This window comes from Myotis yumanensis, unplaced genomic scaffold (genome assembly GCF_028538775.1).
Source record: "Myotis yumanensis isolate MYYU_CA2020_CCGP unplaced genomic scaffold, mMyoYum1.0.hap1 SCAF_21, whole genome shotgun sequence".
In the NCBI taxonomy this organism is placed as follows: Eukaryota; Metazoa; Chordata; class Mammalia; order Chiroptera; family Vespertilionidae; genus Myotis; species Myotis yumanensis.
The window spans coordinates 11146993-11155294 of NW_027223772.1; the positions used below are offsets into that span (position 1 = coordinate 11146993).

At 47.7% G+C, this 8302-nt stretch overlaps 1 long non-coding RNA gene across 1 annotated transcript; it reads left to right on the top strand.

The window, feature by feature from the left end:
- The first annotated feature begins 1645 nt into the window (after nt 1–1645).
- LOC138998780 (uncharacterized) lies at nt 1646–7605 on the top strand. The gene is made up of 4 exons (XR_011469262.1): nt 1646–1951; nt 6087–6168; nt 6778–6977; nt 7071–7605. It is a non-coding gene; the product is annotated as an uncharacterized lncRNA (long non-coding RNA).
- The last annotated feature ends 697 nt before the right edge of the window (nt 7606–8302 follow it).

Below are 8302 nucleotides of genomic sequence, written 5' to 3' on the forward strand. Positions count from 1 at the left end.
AATACAGTAATACTCTGTATAATTTTTCAGTCCAATTTCTCTCTTTATATTTCCATTATAAATTTTCTAATCATTACTCTAATTTAGGTTTTTAATCATTTATTACATATACTAGAGGACCGATACATGAAATTCATGCAAGAGTAGGCCTTCCTTCCCCCAGCTGCCAGCACCAGCTTCCCTCTGGGACCAGAGATCCGGGCTTCCTACCTTCCCCCCCAACCCCCCCGCCCCCTGACCGCTGTCAGGCACCCGGGACCCGAGCATCCCTTGTAGCCCTGGCTTTGTCCAGAAGCTCGTCTGGAAGGATGTTCAGTCTAATTAGCATATTATGCTCTTATTATTATAGATAGATATCAATCAACCCTATGTGGTATTAGTTCTTTCTGGATTTATATACAGGTATATTTTATGTAATATTCTGGAACTTCTTTTGTTTATATTATCATAAATTTTAAAATGTATCTACTTTGAGACAAATAGTTCTTTATTGATTTTAACTGCCCTGTAATATTTATTCATATAAGTATTTCAGAACTATGTATGTATTCCTTTACTGGTGAATATTTACCATATTTTGTTGATTTTATTTATTATTTTTTAACTATTTTTTTTACTTCAGAGAGGAAGGGAGATAGAGAGAGAGAAACATCAATGATGAGAGAGAATCATTGATCCACTGCCTCCTGCACACCTCACACTGGGGATTGAGCCTGCAACCCAGGCAAATGACTGGGTTTCAGAGCACTGTGCCTTCCTGGTTCATTGGTTGATGCTCAACCATTGAGCAACACTAGCTAGGCATATTTTGTTGATTTTAAAATGTGCAATATGTGACATTTAAAATCATTTGAAATCCAAATACAGAGCTAATAATAACGCACATGGCCTTCATCTACTCGGTGAAGGACAAGGCTCTGCAAACTTCCTGTGTAAAGGCTTTGGTAGTAAATGGTTTGGGCTCTGTAGACAATACCATCTTGGTCATAACTACTCACATTGGCCATTGTAACATGAAAGTAGCCAAAGACAATATGTAAATGAATGTACATGTCTGCCTTCCAGTCAAACAGTAATTATGGACACCAAACATTAATTATGGACACCAAAATGTTAATTTCATATGATGTTTATGTATCAAAAATATTCTTTTCATTGTTTTCTAACTTTTAAAAAGTGAATAAAAATTATTGTTATCTCATGGGACATATATAAACAGGCAATAGGCCAGATCTCACCCACTGACTATAAATTGCTGACACCTGGTATACACGCAATATATTGACATACCCTCCTTTCTAACATCTACAAAAAATTATATCCTTCTTTAATAGAAAACATTTAATAAAATAAGTCAGAAGATCAGATATTCTACATCATGATGACCAAACCAGTGACCTCATGAAAAATTCTGGCTCTCGACACTGACTTGGTCAAAACGCAGAAGTGTCCTGTGTTGACATTATTCTGCAGGGACAGACTGTCAGTAAGCAATGCTGGGTGGATGAGGTAACCCACACTACTGAGCAAAGGATGGCCTCCTGGTACTGCGCAGAGGCCCCACCAGGTGGCGCTGCAGCGGCCAATGCGCCTGGCAGGCCAGCCTGGCAGATCTGGCCACAGGCGTCCACGTGGGTGAGGGGGACTAGCCTGGAGGGACTTGGAGTCACAGGACCCGCTGGGCTTCCTGGCTCGCGCCGCTGCCTCGCCCGAGTCCGCCAGGGTCCCGCGGGCAGAGGAGCTGGAGGAGCCTTTGGAGGCCGAGGCGTGCTGGTGTGGATGCCGCCCCGCTGCCAGACCAAGTGCATCAGCCTGGAATCCAGGCCACCATCCTGCAGGCGCTCCTCTCCCGCGTGTGGCCTGGATCCTCTTGCTAATCTGAGGGAGGAACTGGAGCTGAAGCTGGTGAGGGGCAGTGCTGGGCCAGACCACCTTCCTCCATGTCACCAAGGTGAGTGCCCTCCTGCTCACCTGCCCAGCGCCTCCCGCCTAAAAGCCCTGTTAAACCTCCTCCCTCCGCCCCCTCCCCTCGCAACTGAGTGCGGGTTCCAGCCTATCTGGCACTTCCCAGGGGCCCGGCCTGGAGTGTCCCACGTGGTGGTGGCTGTGGTGGGCGTGAAGGGTTCATTCCAAGGGTGAACTTGGGCTTGTCAGGTATTTAAAACACTTGGAGGATTGGGGTTTCTCTGGGCCTTGCTCTGTGGGGGCAGCCAAGGAGTCACTATCCTGAAGGATTGGGACTTGGTGAGCCCCGGGTAATGGGAGAAAGCAGGAGAGTGGAGAGGCTCCATCAAGCCGCCACCTGGGACCAAGAGCCCCCGTGCGAGACCAAGAGCCCAAGTGTGGGCTCCTTCTCTGTGGGCAGCTGGTCCCCCGTCATTCGGGTGCAGGTTGCGTGTGCTCCCTGGACCTGGATGAGTGCTGGCTGCTGTACTGACAGGAGGCAGCTGGGGACAGAGTTCCAGCCAGACCCCAGCAGGACCCCTGTCTATTAAGCCAGACAGTGAGGGGTCCTGCTTCTCCAGGACTTGTCTCAAGCCAGGGGACAAGACAGATCTGTAGTCCCCAGAAAGTTAACTACCTGGTCAAACAGAGTGTGTGTGTGTGTGTGTGTGTGTGTGTGTGTGTGTGTGTGTGTATGCATTGAGGGGGGGAGCGGGGGAGGGTGGAGAGGAGAGCTGAAGGAAGGGAATGGACAGGGGCAGAGCTTATTCCAGGCCCTGACATTGTGTGTCTAGGAGAAGGGACCCTCCAGGCAGGGGGCAGGACAGTGTGGACAGGGAACCTTTCATAGAGGGGTCAGAGCTGGGGGACAGGGAACCCCACTGGGAAGGACCCCATAGTGGGGACAGGAAACCCTCCATGCAGGGGGAGGGCAGCAGGAAAGAGAACCCCAATTAGAGGGGGCAGGGCACGGAGGAGAGGGGAAACAGGGAACCCTCTATGGAGGGGACAGGGCAGTTGGACAGGCAATCCTCCATGCAGGGGGGAGGGCAGGAGGAAAGGGAACCCCACTTTGAGAGAGCAGGGCAGAGAGGAGTCAGAATTATCCATGGAGGAGGCAGGGCAGGGGGACAGGGATCCCAACTTTGAGGGGGAGGGGCAGGGAGGAGAAGGTACTCTCCATGGAGGGGGCAGGCAGGGGGACAGGGAACCTCACTTTGAGGGGGCAGGCAGGGGGGAAAGGGAAGCCCACTTTAAGGGAGAAGGGCAGGGAGGAGACAGAACCCTACATGGAGGGGACAGGGCATGGAGGAGAGGGAACAGGGAACCCTCCATGGAGGGGAGAGGCTGATTATTAAAAAGGAATAATAACATTTATCGGTCATTCATCATGTCCAAGTATGGTGATCATGATTATAGTGAAGAGCACATAGGAATGAAGTTCAAGTAGGAAGTGGTCATTCCGTGGGACAAAGGATGAAACAGAGTTTGAAATTCAAGGTGCCCAAGCAGCTGGGCATTTGAGGAACAGAACCTCAGAGAGGCAGAAACCACAGGGAAGTAGCCACCACATCTGCCTGCAATCTCCCCTCAAGGCATTTGCCAAATCCTACCTTGAAAGGGTGATTGATCTCAAAACAACAAGCAGAAAACAATGGAGTGTAGGAGATTTAGACTAGCTCTCAGCAACTGGACCTGACACTTTTAGAGAATCACACCCCACAGATGGAGAGCACTAGTTCACTTGAAGTGCATAGGAAACATTTACAATTATAGACCATCGCTGTTTCAAAGGCCTGAAATCAGAGTGTGCATTCTGATCACAGTCAACCAAACTCATCATCAACAATGACAGATTGAAACACATGGGTATGACTGGCACCACTGAGAGCTTTATACATACAGTGGGGCCTTGACTTACGAGTGTCCCGACTAACGAGTTTTTTGAGATACCAGCTGTCTCTCCGCCGATTTTTTGCTTTGAGTTGACAGAGTAATTTGAGTTAACGAGCTCCTTAAGGAGCTCAGTCTCCGAAGGAATTAAACTCGTAAGTCAAGGCCCCACTGTATGTTGACAAACTTGCTTAATTAGACCTGCTTTCTGATTTAGCTAAACTTTTTCCAGCCCAGTGAAGCACCCCAACTTTTCTTTCAGGATATTGTCAGCAACACAGCAGTAAATATCAATACGAAGCAGATTATTATTGTAGAAAATACAGGGAGTACAAAGGGTGAACTATTTAACTGTAGCACTGTTTGACTATATTCTGTGTAGTGAGAAAACCTGGAGTCATTTTCAAGTTCTACCATTTCTTATTTCTTTTCAGCTGGGCCAAGTTTCTAAACATTCTAAATCTCCATTTTCCGGCTAATTGAAAGAAAATAGGATTCTACCAAGTCTCCTATCTACCTACTCCAGGAGTTCTGTTTGGATGAAATGAGATGAGGCACGTGAAAACGTTTCACAGACATTTGGTTAAACTGTAAAATGTTTTCACTTGGCTATAAAGCAAGTGGGATGAAGAAACTCCAAGGAGGCTAGTCACCAGGGAGAGGAAGCCGGGTGTCCTATGTGACATCATTACCTGGCGCCCACAGCCATCATTTCTGTGCTGGGCTGGGCTGTGGGCTTTGCGCCATGGGGTCTCGGCAGTGTTGGCTGCTATTTGGTGGGGTGTCGCTTCAAGGTGGTGGCAGGGCCTGTGTCCCACTTGGGGGAAGCTGAGTGTTACTTGTGGGTTCCAGGTTTTCTGTAAATTGCCAGTTCACGTCAAGGCAGTTCCAGCATTGAGCATCTCCCCCTGGTGGTCAGTGCGCATCATAGCGACTGGTCAGACGGTTGGACATTAAGCATATTAGCTTTTTATATATATAGGTTTGCAATAAGAACAGCAAAAACCATTCTAAAAGAAAATTAGCTATGGCTCATGCCTAAAATTGATCAGATCTGAACCTTTACTGTAGATATCAGCCTTCCAATGAGGAATTCTTCAAATACAGCCTGTGCTGTGGATACTGAGGCATTCTGCCTAGGAGCCTCTCTCTTCAGGGTTCCTGATCTGCCCCTTCCCCTACTGCGCCCCAGCCCCTGCCCCATTATTTTTTCCAAGCAGACCCAGCATCTCCAAAGCCACGTGTTCTCATTCAGGGGCTGTTAGCGTGCAAGAATGCAGTTTAAAGGATATTTCACACCCAAAGCACTTTTTAAGTTTCTCAAAGATGAGTGGATGGTCACTGAACATGGGTGCAAAATGCATTTTAAACCAAAAATAGTTATTTAAATGTTTTTTTAGAAGATTTGTTCTCATTATCAAAACAATACAGGATCATTAGTAGAAATTTACAAGAAATATATGAGGTAAAAGAAACCACTTCTCTCCATTATCCAGGGTTAACCACTGTCAACATTTCAAAGTATTTCTGTTTGTCTTAGGTAAATTTATATATCCAAATACCTTTTTGAGGTGATACTATTTATTTTTTAAATATAATTTCTATTGATTTCAGAGAGGAAAGGAGAGGGGGAGAGAGATAGTAACATCAATGATGAGAAAGAATCATTCATTAGCTGCATCCTACACACCTCCTACTGGGGTTGGAGCCCACAATCAGGGTATGTGCCCTGACAGGGACTCTATGCATGACCTCCTGGTTCATACATCAATGCTCAACCACTGAGCATGCCTCCAGGGCAAGATGATACTATTTGTTATGTGTGTATTTTGATTTGTTTTCTTTAGTTATTGTGTATGCATTTCACTGCATCTATAACCACTTTTTTTTCCCATTTATTAAGGCACTGTTTATTTTTCCCAGCTTTATTGAGAAATAATTGATATACACCACTGTATAAGTTTAAGGCAGACAGCAGGATGGTTTGATTTACCTACACTGTGAAATGATTACCACATTGGGTTCAGCTAACATCCATTGAACATGTGACAAACCAAAATGGAAATCTCTAATGTAATTTGAGGTCTTTTTTCTTCAAAGTCAAACCTACAATTCTTACTATTGCAAAAAAGAGCTGTACTTGGAACTGAAGTGCAGGGTGTGGTGGGTCTGCAGCTGGGGCTCTACTGCCCTGGCTTCTTGCACTTGACCCTTGTGCCTGTTCACATGCAGTTCCGTTCTCCCTCCAGACTTCACATGAGGCTGGTGATGGATGTGCTGCCCCTACCGGACAAGCTCCACAGTCTGTCTTCCCACCACTGAGTGGCAGAGGTGAGAGCCCACACTGTAAGGCTGTGGGGCCTATAAAGTTCAGACCTCACTTGTGTCTAGGAAGCTCTGGGGGTGACCTCAGCATCAGTGTGCGCAGAGCCTATGCTGGCCTCTGGGATGTGCTCTGTGAGGGTCCAGCTCACCCATAGCTCCTCTACCCCTGGACCTCAGCCACCTTCCCGGTCCTTCTGCTAGAAGCTCTGGTTCTCTCAGAATCTTAGACTCCTCTCCCGCCATGAGCTGTGTGGAAGCTTCATATAACACGATAGTTTTCGGGGAAAACTGGCAAGAGAAAAATAAGAAAAATAAGCAGGAGTCCCCCCAATACTTTGGAGTCCAGGCCCCATTTTCCCAGGTCCTCACCAGAGATGGGTTTTTCCTCAGCATTTGAAGGGCTATGCCCCGGCCATGGCTTAAGAGCCAGGCCAGGAAAGAAGAGGGGGAGGATCCAGGGCAGCCCCCACTCTGGCTCCAACAGGCCCCCGGTGCAGTCCTCTGAGTCATTGCCGTCCTGCTCACAGAACAGGGCTAAGACTCACTGCCTTCAAGACAAATCAGCTCACCACCGTGCTGGTCACTTGTCAAGTTCTCACTTCTCTCCCCACTCAGCCCACTGCTGCTCTCTCTGGAGTCCGCAGTTACTATTCTCTCTGAGACCATGGTTGTCATCATTGGGTGGACAGCTAGCCATTGACCTGCTCCATCTCGGTGGCTCCAGAATGATATCTTCGGTTCTTTTGAGAAGAAGAAAAGGAAGGGAGAAAATGGGTCTGGACAGCAAGTAACCTTTCTGTAGAAATGCATGGACAGTGAGTTTTTTTCCTCTTAGTACTTTGAAGTGCTATGTGGATTGGCATGAGGTACTTTTATTTTATTATTCTCTCTGCATGTTCTTTCTGAAGGTGACTGAGTTGGCTGGCTGCACAGGTACAGGAACAAGAGAGTGAATGTGCTGTCCTATGTGCCAAGATGCAAGGAGTTTGTGCTGTTCTGCATTTCTGAGCCTCTCTCACCAAGTGAGTCAGGTCTGGCCAGAGGCAAGGACAGCCATGAGTGGCTCCTCCCAGGCCATCCTGACACCACCACTCTGTCCAACCTCTACACCATTGGTCTGTGCTCATTGCCAGCTGAATCCACAAGCCAGAGGAGCCCTGGAGCCCTGAGTCACTGTATGGAGAGGATGAGCTTTGGTGGCTCCCTGGCCCACATCATGGACCACAAGGAGCAAGATTTTATTGGGTTCAGACACTGAAAAGTTCTTCATGACAGCCCACATTATTACCCTAATGATACAGTCTTTGATGAACAATTAGAACCTCCCTGACTGGACCACAGAGTAAGGTGTCGGACCTTTGATGAGTGACACTCTGTCTCTCATCTTCTTTTAACCCAGTGGTCGGCAAACTGCGGCTCGAGAGCCACATGCGGCTCTTTGGCCCCTTGAGTGTGGCTCTTCCACAAAATACTGACTTCTGCACATGGGCCACGAAGTTTCAATCGCACTGTACGTGCGCGCCTGCACGTGGTATTTTGTGGAAGAGCCATACTCAAGGGGCCAAAGAGCCGCATGTGGCTCGCGAGCCGCAGTTTGCCGACCACTGGGTTAACCCTTAAAAATGGGATGTGTTGATTTCACTCACCAGCATTCCTTCTTCCATCTCGCAGTCAAGTTGACAGGCAAATTGGAGCCATCTCTGGAAGGAGAGAGCATATGAAGACAAGGTATTATTTTTACCTTAATTTTGAGCACCACTCTGCCGAGTACACAGAGAGAAATCATTTATCCTTCCTGACCTTTAACGGAGCATAAGTATCTTTTCTGCAGTTGAGACCTGTAGATGATTCAAAGGCACATGCTTGCAACGGCAATGCTCCCTTCCTTCATCCTTGTTCTTGGGTAGCGTCACTCCTGGGCCCTGGGCCCAGGACCCAGCCAAGACACCGAGAAGTGGATCTGCTCTGTCGATGGGACCCTGGCCCAGCGTTCCTGGAATGGCACAAAAGGCCCATCCTTGTCACTTGGTGGATGTGGTTTAATGAAGCAGAGGGTCACTGTGGGAGGACTGTGCTGCCTCTGTTGTGTTTTGTGAGATGGTTAAAAGGTTTGAAGCTCCTTTAAGAAACCAGGTGGTAC